This window comes from Stegodyphus dumicola, chromosome X1, assembly GCF_044657685.1.
Source record: "Stegodyphus dumicola isolate Sdum_Otavi_A_Nest chromosome X1, ASM4465768v1".
Taxonomy (NCBI): domain Eukaryota; kingdom Metazoa; phylum Arthropoda; class Arachnida; order Araneae; family Eresidae; genus Stegodyphus; species Stegodyphus dumicola.
Genome location: NC_140780.1, coordinates 190,024,313 through 190,036,317, shown reverse-complemented (window position 1 = coordinate 190,036,317; position 12,005 = coordinate 190,024,313). Strand labels below are relative to the sequence as shown.

The 12,005-nt window shown below is 31.3% G+C and overlaps 1 protein-coding gene and 1 long non-coding RNA gene across 3 annotated transcripts in view; one reads left to right on the top strand and one right to left on the bottom strand.

Moving 5' to 3' along the window:
- The window catches only part of LOC146993377 (uncharacterized), a 73,479-nt gene extending 65,518 nt beyond the window's left edge, over nucleotides 1-7,961 (top strand). The window contains exons 2-3 of the long non-coding RNA XR_015038448.1: nucleotides 7,505-7,657; nucleotides 7,787-7,961. This is a non-coding gene — a long non-coding RNA (uncharacterized LOC146993377). The remainder of the gene's footprint in view (nucleotides 1-7,504; nucleotides 7,658-7,786) is intronic.
- Nucleotides 1-12,005, bottom strand: part of LOC118181027 (delta-sarcoglycan-like) — a 392,038-nt gene that overhangs the window by 300,473 nt on the left and 79,560 nt on the right. The window lies entirely within an intron of this gene.

Below are 12,005 nucleotides of genomic sequence, written 5' to 3'. Positions count from 1 at the left end.
CAAGAGGTAATAGATCCTAATGCTGAGATTTGCTAGTTATCCCTTCGCTTTGTCAAAACCCACCCCAGTAATTAGTTACTGGTGGATGACTACTATTTACTCACTGGGTGCTTATTCACTAGTCAATAGGATTCATTTTTCATTCGAAACTAATTTGTAAGATGAATGATGATAAGAAAACATATGCTGTTTGAATAAGTAAATATACACCAGTCGGGTATGTTTAAGAAATAACGCATACTTCTTTCATCAGATGATTTAGAAAGTCCACCCTGTGACGTAAGTGCAATGTGCCTTAAACTCACAAGAGTAGTAAACAAAGCTTTTATAAATGAATCTTGATTTATTTTGTACATTCATTGAGTAATCTAGAATAAAGAAAACCGATTGCCCTCTCTTATTGTTCTCTGTCTACTTGATTATGGTAGTATGGTTCTCTGTCTACTTGATTATGGTAGTATGGTTCTCTGTCTAGTAGATTATGGTATTTAAAAAAATGGTAACTTGTAGGAATTTTTTCCTTTAAAAATGCTAAAGTATCGTCAAGCATTTCTTTGAAGAAAGATGTGACGAAGTTTTTTTATAGCAAAGGAACACAAATTGTGTTTTGTGATTTAAAGCCTTTTGTGTTTTTAATTTTGTTTTATTCTTCTATATTTCAACCAAAATATTTTTCACCCTGTAGAATGCAAACGAAACTGAATCTGTTTATAAGTACCGGTAAGCGTGAGGAAGAATAGTCAACGAGATCTCGAGATCTAGTAATAGCCTGTAGTAATAGACTGAACCGAAATATGCCTTACACGTTGTCACGTCAACAAATTATAGTCTGAGAATCATACGTGACACAACAGACGCACTAGTAACCCAAAGAATTAATTAACTGCTTTGTTCTGCTTTAAATTATTAAACTGCTTTGTTCGCGATTCGATTCTCGGCGATGCAGATTGGAAAGAAGCGTAGTTTCATAGATATCTTATATGAGACACATTTAAACCAGTTTCCATGAAACATTCATCCTCAATGGTACATCTTCTTATGCAGAAAACCCTTGCTTATAATGCTAGTTTAGCATCAGTTGTTTAATTCTAGAACTGCTGTGTTACATAGTTAAAAAAATAATCTCGGATATTTTCAGAAAATTGTAAAAGCAAATCATAATTAAATCTGACGAGTAAGGAAAGAAAGCAAAAAACCTGCCTCCTCATTAATACCAATGAGTAGACGATTTTAAAATATATTTTTATTATATGAAATCGTAGTACGAATATTATTATTGTGATTGCTGTTCGAACGCTGGATGAATACTCTGGATAAATTTGCATTTGTTGGCAATTTACCAATAAAATAAAAATGAAACTATACAGTATCAAATATATAGAATCATATGTTTTGAAAGTTAAGATTTATATACAGTTCAGGAATGAAAAAATAATTTGCATTTTTTGAACACCAATGTAAAATTCTTTTTCCCCTTAAATGTCGCTATTACTTTAAACAGCGTATTTACGTACTAGAAACAGAAGGGACAAGAGCTATATGTTGCAAGCTTATTTTTAAACTTTAATATGTTGTTAAGATAACTTTAAAAAATAACAGACAAAACATGTCAACACTCACAAAATTTGCTGCTGATATACTTCCTGTTCTCTAAATTTATTACTGTGAGCACTACATCACTTCTCATAACATGATATAATTTTTAATTGCGGCGCTTTGAAGTTTTTGGTTGCTATTCTAGATCTGTTTTAGGGCTCGTCAGCTTCATTTTCTTTCCTGTCAAAAACTTCATGTTTTCTTCTTATTATTATTTCTTAACGCCTACTCTTTTTAAATAAACTAAAAAAGAACTGAAGTTAATTAGAATAACTCGATTTTTGACTGTCTTGCATCTTAAAGAATCTCAACGAAAGTTTTAAAAACTTTCGTTTCATTTTTGGTATGAGCACTTTCAGGGCTGAATTGTCCAACGCTAGGCATGTATTGGATACTGCGGTAATACGTTTGCACATAATAATGAATGGTTACGCGTGAGTACAATATGTGAATTCGTAGCACAAGGAAAAGGGTTTTTCAGCTATCATAGTATGCGTTTATACCAGCGAAAGAATTAACAATAATATCGAACTGCAAAATAAAATTGCTTTCTAAAACAACAAGATATCTTATTTTTGTGCAATGACTATTTTTATTTTATCCCTCCTTTCTGCAATCTTATTATCAATGAAAATGTTACTTTACAATAAAATATATAACGTTTTGCCTTCTTTATATTTTTGTGAATTCTTCTTCCTTTTCATTTTAATTATAGAACATAGTTTAACCCCATAAAGCTTCAACTTCTTATACAAGAAGATTAGAGACGATTGAAACAGGCTTTATTACTTTAATTATTGGTTCCAAATATGTACTTCCAATCTTAAAGTTTCTCAAAATAACACAGAAAACGCTTTCAAAATAACTTATGCGCAGTAAGGGAGGTTGAGTTTTGCAAAAATAAAGTTTTACGTTTTTCTGTGATCCCCAAAGAGCAAATATTCCATTTAACAAAATTTACATTAAATTTCTACAAAATAAATACAAAGAGTTTCACACATTTCCAAAAATAATTCTTGGAGATGTTTGTAAATGAATTTACTAACTTAAATCACATTTTAGTTGTAGACACATTAGGATTTTCTTGGAAGCAAGAGAGATGAAATATTAACAACGTTTTCGCCGGGAATCGAGCCACGGACCTCTGAAATACCGGCCCAGCATGCTAAACACTACACCACGAAGGCACGCTAGGAAGGCGGTAGAAATAACTTATATAGTGATTATTACTACTTTAGTTTATGATATTCAGACGAGATTAGGGAGAAACTTTGAAAGAGAAGTTGCCTTTTGCAGAATTAATAGCACCGTGTTAGATATAATTTAGATGATAGGGATACTAGCTTCTAAATTTGCAGTTGGTGCCATGAAACAATTAGTTCAGCATATTTCTCACGATTTTGCCCGTAAAAATATTAACTTATTAAAGCAGAGTAAGTACTTATTAACTAGAATACTGCTGCAACGAAATTTTTAAAAAGATATTAGATTTTGTACTGTAGAATTCTCTTATTCTTCACACTGCTTAGAATATTCTCTGTCTAAAGCTTCGTTAACTGCAATAACATATTTAAAACCAATATTGTAGGAAATAAAGCGTGTTGCCCCGTTTTTCGAGCACCCTGCATTAAGTCTGTACTTCATCTTAGAAGACGCACTTTATTCCTGTCCAATAGCTTAAATTTTCTGAAGGAAGCTTACTTAACGTTATGGGAATATAACATATGAGTAATCTAGTAACTAACATATTTAAAAAAAGAATAGAAATTTAAACAAAACAAGAAATAATTTTCACTATAAGAGTATCAGATTAACAAAAGTGAAGAAAATAATCTCATAATTAACTTAGCAATTTTTTACGGATAAGATCATGCAGTTACTTAGCTTCCTTTTTCTATTCTTTTTTAGATTATACTTTTTATGAAAAATTACCAGTAAAACTTTATTAAAAAAATAATCTATTAATGACCTTTATTAGTTAACTTTGTCAGTTTAAAACTCTATTAAGTGCTATAAGTTGCATTAATTTCCTATGCTTAAATTTCCATTTTACAGTTTCAGCAAATATTTATTAGTTAATAAAAAAAATATGAAAGTAAAAATTATTCTTCTTTCCCTCTTGCGCTCACAAATCATTATGCTGGCATCCTTTTACAATCATTAAAACCTGAAAAACGCATGTCTGAGATGTTATCGTCATGCGATGATTTGTAGGTACTTTATTCTTTACCGCGATATTTTCGATGGCGATGTTTTTAAACTGCGAAGTTTTTGAACCGCTTTATTTTCGACGACGATATTTTGCACCACGATATTTTAGAACTTCTATATTTTCTCTGCTTTATTTTCTCAGACGATGTTTTGTACGACGAAGTTTTCGTCTTGCGTTGTTTTCTCCACGACGTTTTCGTCCGCGATGATTTTGCCACATTGTTTTCGGCGAACACCTTGCGGGACGAAAGACTGTCCTTTTGTTCTTAATTATCTTTTAATAAATATGATACAAGAGAAAATCTTGAAACTTCGATTCAATGGCTGCTCTGATTGCTGCAAAATATGCTTCAGCCTTTATTTCGGATTTCTCTAAAATGTTATCATTAATGAGACAGCGATGTTTTCAGTGATCAATGACGATATTACAGAATTACTCATACCACTATGTTTACTGAATTACTTTATATATACTTCTCTCACCCGGGGTTACAAAACGGTTATTTTCCTTAACGTTTCATAATTTCTAATTGTAACAGAAATATATTTCTGTCCCCACTTTTTAGGCGGACAACCCTCTTAACTTTGCCACAGTTACTTAACATGCTTCTATAAAGTTTCTTAATAGTGTTCTATTGTAATTAAAATATAATATATATTTATTTTTTAAATTTATTAATAATATTATAAAAAATGCCTATGCATTGAACATTATCAATAAAATAAATTTCGCCCATCTATTGGAAAACCTGGAAAGCTTAGTTACTTAAGTTTTATAAAATCTTAATTGGCTGAAAGTTATATTACGTTTACAAAAGAAACCTCGATAAAACGTCAAATATTTAGAAGCGTAAAGACAGGTAATAGCGTAAAATGTTGTTTCATTAAAAGCATTTATTATATACATTAAAATTTGCAATATTTAATAATTACTGAAAGCACATATAGATGTTTCAAATAACTGAACATTAAACTCTGTGCCATCTGCAAAGGTCGATTAACTCGACATCAGGTTCATTTAAATTAACTAGATTGCAGAGTCTGCATTACGCTAGAAAAATGTTTCATGACAAATGATATTAGGAACAATTCTTCAAAATAATCCTGAAATGGAATACCAGGGAAATAATAAGCCTCTCTTGCGCAAGTGCTTAAGAATTTTAACTTTACAGACACTAATGCATCTCGTATATAAATCACTGTAGCTAGTAGTTGTGTTTTGCAACAATATCTAATCAGATTATTATTAAAGCTAAACATAAGTTTCAGAGTAATGGAGTCATTTCACAAGAATTCTTATAAGCATCGAAGACATGAAGACGTCTTTAAAGGTCGGTTAACCTCTATCTGCTAATGTAAATTGAGAGGCACTCACGATTCTCTATAAACTTCAAAGATTAATTATATTTTTGTCTGATTGCCCAGCTTCGTTTCCATATCATGTCACTGTTCGAAACTGAAGGAGCTTTATTCAATATTCTACCCCTGAAAATATTTCATATTATTTTACTGAAAGGATATCACATTATTTGTTTAATCTTTACAAGATCATAGTCCTCAGATTTTCGGAATATTCTAAAAAATTGCATAATAATCGAGGAACTTACCGCTGGCTCATTAATTAAATATCATCGCTTTTTACGATCATCACATTAATAGAACTTTACACTTTGCTTCACTCTTTACTCTGTAAATTCAAAACAAAGGAAAAAAGACAAATCAGTTTGATGAGCCAATTACAAAACGCACTTTTCAAACAAGTAAGACATTAAGTCCCTACGCATTTCGCACTTAATACTCGTTTCTCTGCAATATTAATGAAAACTAAACAAGAAAACTGAAGCTTAAAAGTTTTCCATTTCCCTGAGGTACTAAATACCTCTCTCTCTTTGACGCCTCGTACCACTACTAATCGAATCTTATGGAGCTATGTAGAACATGGTGAGCATAACTGACAAGCTATTTAAAAATCAATTTTTGCGTTTCAAAGCTCCGGGTATTAATTAATAGTAACTGCTTGAGCAACTTCGCAGAAGTTTGTTAGTTCTGAATAAAATCCGTGCGATTTAGCAGGGATTGATGGGGATTTTATAATTTGTTCTGCATTATTTTAATGACCAAGACAGGGAATTCTTTGAAATGCTGCCTTTAGGGTAAACAGATTCGTTTTTAGATTTTAAAAAAACGTCTTAACTTACTTTATTACACCTTTACGTCAAGAGTTGATTGATTATGTCTGAAAAACTCATCATGGGAATTAATTGATATAGCGGCTGATTATGGACTTTCATGCTATTGTGTTCGCCTCATGGAGAACGATATCACTGCATACTTCCAAATAACAAATTACTTTGGCTTCTTATGAGAAAGTTACCATGCTGTAAGAGACAGAAGGAGTTTTAGAACAACGAAATCTTGAAACTTTCACTGTGCCTTCGCCAGTAGTTGAATAAGGGAATGTTGGTTAGCCAGACCAATATATTTACAGTTGTGCCACACTGGAGGAATGCATAATCCTTAACAGTGCTATCAGTCTAACAAGAAATTTGTCTAGGAAAGCTCTTCGAATATTACCTGCAATCCGAATCGCTTGGATGATAAGAAATGTCAAAAGTTATCTCCCGCGGTTTTTCATCAAATAGTGTATCATTGATAGTCTGATGACGGATTTATCATGCCAGAAATAATTCTGGACATCTGAATAGGATACATAGGAGGCAACATTAAACGATCTATCAAGTTGTAGATCACATCAATTGAAATAGAACCTGTGGGGTAAATGCATGTCATAGAGAACTTTCTGGGGAAAATGTGTCGCATGGGAGAAAAACCATTAAAAGAGTAGCAGAAAACCGGTACAACTTGAACTCCGAAAGAATTGTAAACCATCGGATCATAATCATAGTAGATAATATTTTTAAACTTACTTAATCGTGTTACTTGTATACGGAATATCGAAAACTCCCAAACTTTTATTAAAATATTATTAGATAGCAATGAGTTTACATTTTAATACAACCTTATGCAGAAATATAATGACTTCCATAATGCGGACAGAAACTTTATTCAAAAACAACATTTTCCAAGAAATGTCTACAAACATGATGTTTCGGACACTTACAGATCGCAGAGAGAAAAAATGACCAAAAGCATTTTTTTTCCAGCTGGACCTTAAAGGTTACGAAATGAAATATATTTTTCGTTGTGAAGAGTTAATAGAAGTGTAAATCTATAAATTTAAAGCAATATATACACTAGTTTCTTAGAAACAGCAATTTTCAGCTTGTAAAGCATTAATTCTATAGTTACTGTTACAGTTATAAAATGCATGAAAAACAGCATAAGAAACAAAAAAAAACAGCATAAGTACATTAAAAATTAGTGAGGTATTGATCATACATAGATTTCGAAAGGTCTACCGAGTTTTGCAAATACGATTGAGACCTTAAAGGAGATTGAGACCAACAAAGGAGAGCAAGTATCTCTGATGATACATTATATAGATACATTCCAGGCATTTTCGGTTAAGCGCAAGATTGCCATTTTAAACCTGAACGTTCTGATATGTCGAAATACATATCAGTTTCACCTATATAACTGTTTTGCTTCATGTATGTTTCATATACTCATGTAAGTAATTGTTCTTTTTATCTTTCTTAAATCGTTTTATGTGTTTAATGTATTTTTAAATTTGTAGAGTTAAAGTTTTAAAGTTATTCTGAAGCAGGAGATGTGAAACATATGCAGTACCCTCGCTGGAACTCGAACCTGGACCTCTCGAATACTCTCCGAGTGTGCTATCGTTGCACCACGAAGGCATGTAAAAAGGAGGAGGAAAATACCTCATAAAGTAAAGTATTAAAATAATTTTAATAGCAATATAGCTATAAGATAAAAATTTGAATTTTTTAAGAACATTCTACAATAAAGTTCTTATTTATAAAAATAAAGAGGAGCAATTACCATATTTTACTTTCAGGGTTCCAGAATCAAATTTTAGCTAAAGAACAGAAAGATCTATGAAGGAAATTTAACTGTTTTTGCCTCAGAAATCCAAAGAAGCCGTAATACATTGAATTTTGAAGTTTCCCCAATAAATTCTATCTTAATGTACTAACACATTAAAAAAAAATAAATTATATTATTTGCATGCAAAGTTGATTCTAATAGTTATTTCTCGTGTGCAATATGTCTTCTTTATAAAAAATGACTTACCATTGACCTATTTCGATTTTCACTACAAGTTACAGTAGCGACAATCTGCCAAATGAATAAAGAAATTGAACGCTAGAAATTTCTTCCAGCTTCTCTTTCCCGGTTAGTGGAATAGCTACATGTCTACCATTTGTACTTCTTGGAATTTTCTCTTACATGCGACATCAGTATGATTATTTCCTTTAGAAAGAGCCCATGCAGCTCTCAAAATGTAAGTAATAATATTCTGTTATGATTGATTAAATAATTAATAAATTACGTACATAACTACAATGTATATTAATACTGATTCGGTTTGTCGTTATTTGTACCTAAGTTCTTTGGAAATCAAGAAATGAAATTCTGGCTTCATAACCTTGTTAATTCATGTAATTAAAAATTTTCACATAGCAATATGACCTAAGTGGGCTCGTTGTGCTCAGCTGTAATTTAGATAATCAATCTTACACTGAAATTTCGGTTCGCAAGTGTCATGCAAAGCATAATTTTCGACATCAGTTATGAAAGTTTTGCTGAGAGCCCGTATGTTAAAAATTGCATTAAAAAGGGCATTATTTCAGTCTGATAAAATTAATTCAAATTTAAATAGCAGAAGAAAATAAACAAACTGAATAAATAAAAATATTTTAAGATTTTAAGCAAACGTTTAAATAGCTTTAAATATTAAAAAATTCCCGGTAACAAGTTTTGGAAATTTAAGTTTCCGGCAATGTGTACAGTCATTACGCTATGCAGAAACGTGAAAACGTGCAGTGTCCTCGATGGGATTTGAACTCCAGACGTTCTGCATAGGCGTCGAGCGCGCTCCTAGTTACATCATGGAGGCATGCGGCAAGGAGGAAAAAGATACACATTATAAATGTTTCTTAAAACTTCTCCTAAAATGAGATTGGGGGGAGTAGGGGGAGAGTATCTTATCTGTAAACAATCTTATATATTTCTGATCATGGACAGATTCCCCCCAGTTTATGTTAACCTCTTTTGATTCTTGCTCACGTTTCTTTTTTTAATTAAATATGACAAGGAGCATGAATCGTATCTGTCAAAGACAAAAGACTTCTTAAAGGAAACTAGCTCATGGAAGTATCTGTCATTACAATACGATTTTTTGCGGAAAACGCTTTTTTTTTCCTTAAAATGAAACTGTAAATAAAGCTTTTTTCATTTAAGTAAATGTTTATTTCTCTTTCTGATGGGTGATGCGTTTCGAGTTTTTGCTGTGTAGCATCCAGCAGTAATGTGTGATCATATTAACATTCCAGCGATCCGTGTATCTTTTTTCTTAGTTCCTTAACGACTTTGTGAAAGCACTTCCTTACTCCTCGCTTACTACACCAAGGTTTTCTTAAAAGAAATATATAGGGAGGAAGTGAAGAAGTAGAGTTTTATACTAATTGACCCACTTAAATATTTTAAATAATATTATTTGCATACAAAGTATTTCCATACCATATTTCAGAGTATATCTTCAAGTATTTCCATGCAACCACTTTCCTTAGCGTTAACATAAAACTGGGTAATCACATTCTTTAAGCCAATCAGAAATTCCTTTTTTAAATTTATTCATGACAAGTTTAAAGTTAAATTTTCATTCAAATTTAATTTCGAATGGCCTGTCCAGCAAAATAAACTTCCTTCAATTTGGTTTCTGTAACAGACAACGCAATTCTCAGACGTGTTTTGAGTAAATACTGCTTTTTTTAGTGTATTCACGGACAAGGAATACAGTTTTATGTCGAGCAGTAGTAAAATATTTTGCTACCAAATTCTTCAAGAATAAATTACCGCGCAGAAGAGATTTCTTTGAAAGAAAATGATTTTAATCTTAGTTTTTTTTTATGCCGCACTGTTTCACTGACATATGAAGCATAGGAAATTCCTGAAAACTGCTGAATAACAAGCAAGCACAATATTTTACGGTCTCTACAAATCATCTTCCCATGATCGCTGCTTTTTGTATACATACGGCTGATTTAAAAATTTTAATTTTTTTTTTTTTTTTTTGGTGGGGGTATGAGATGTACAAAACAGACATTAGTTCAGTAACATACTTCTTTGCATTATTTAAAAATATTGTTTTAAGGCTTCTTTCAGAGATGTGAATAAAAAGTTAGAAAATGCTTAAAAATGTGCTATTTATAATTTAATCAACAACATATCATTAATCCTTTGGTTCTGTATTCAGTTATATTCCTTAAAGTTTTTCTATAATTTCATTTATGAATCGTAGTTGCAGTCAGCAAATGTTAATATGTAACATTTAAAAAATTACGTTTGTGAAAAGTGAAATTGATATATTTTTTTATACCACTGTTAAGATCAGAGTCTAAAATAACTTAAAGAATGGCTTAAGCTGTTAAAAAAATTCGTGAATTCACAAACTAGTGGTGGAACATTCATTTACTTAGATGTTGTAAAAATTATACTAAACGCAAGCAGAATGATTATATTTTCTCCAAAGTAACTTCTTCCGATTTCAGATCCTTTACAGTAACATAATGAAAATGTTTTTAAAAATTTACGCTTAGATAAAACAGCAAATGGGACCAAAGTATGCATGCTTTGTTACATAATAACGAGGCAGAGAATGTGGTAATGATTGATGGAATAAGTAAGGCATTCATCGACTTCAGGTAAATGGGATGAAAAATGTGCCTCTAGTATTAGGAAAATAGATGGACGATCGAAGTCATGGTTATCGATGAATGAGTGAATCAGCAGTTTGACAAGATATAAAGAGAATTTTCAGAGATGGAATGATTATTTTGTAAAATAATCATTAAAATAATCATTCCATCTCTGAAATTATTTTACAAAATAATCATGAACTTTTGAGAAATGATACTTCTGTTGCTTACTGTGATACCTTGCTTTCAATGGTTCAGTTTGTTCAAATTCGAAAGCACGCGTAACGAATTTGCCAAAAATACATTTATAGCGATTAAATGTAATGTCTCATTAGAGAAGAAAGACAAGAGTTTTGATTCGTTTGGCATATATTAAAAAATACTACTTGTAACACAGAACTTGTAATTATATTCTTGAACTCGGAATATAAGATTTTTAATTTTACCGAGATCTCGAAGCCGCAAAAAATATCAGTGTCACTATACTTAGCAGAAATAGGAACAAAAATATTTATCAGAACTGATTTATTTTAAGTAAAATACTATGCAGGAATTTGTATTGTTAAATCTCATGACCAATATTGTAACTAATAAATAATCCCTTACTTGTCTTAAATAATCCCTTGCCTAACATCAAAAGAAACAAATTTAACTGACTCCCGTAGCACTGTATCTGACAAAACAATATTTTCCCTTTCAAAAAGAATTAATTTTAGATTGAAATGGTTGATTGACGTAACAATATCTGAAGTTTACTTGTAAGAACGCTTTTAAACGTATTTAAATTATGGCATAAACTATTCAGGATTCTTCTAGCCGAGATGGTAAATCAATTTTATTTACACAACAAATTTTTTAAATCGTTTAGCTTAATTTACATACTTACGTTCTCCTCTAAATTTTAATTACGTAAGAATTTTATTTCTCGAAGTATTTCTTTTGAACACCTTGTTAACCATCATTCCGTATAGTTAAGCACAGCAACAGAGTCTCTTACAAATGTGGGTGAATCGTCATTTAGTCTTTGTTGCTCCTTTGAAATGAGGTTGCGAAAGGCGGACCCTGGATATTGAATCTTGGAAAATGACTTTAAAATTATATCGAAGAAAACTCCTAGCAATTTTGTAACTAACCGATATAGAAAAGTAAATAAATATTATTACTACAACAGTTCTGATGGAAAAACTTCATATCTAGTGGGGAAAAAAGAAGTTTTATGCCTTTAACAAACCAATTTACAAAAATAAACTTTTGTAAATTGCCTTTACGAAAGTAAACTTTAATTTCAGCAATTCTTAAATAATTGAATTGTTAAGAAGATTAGACTGTGAGTGTTTAGCTTTGGGTAGTTCGGTA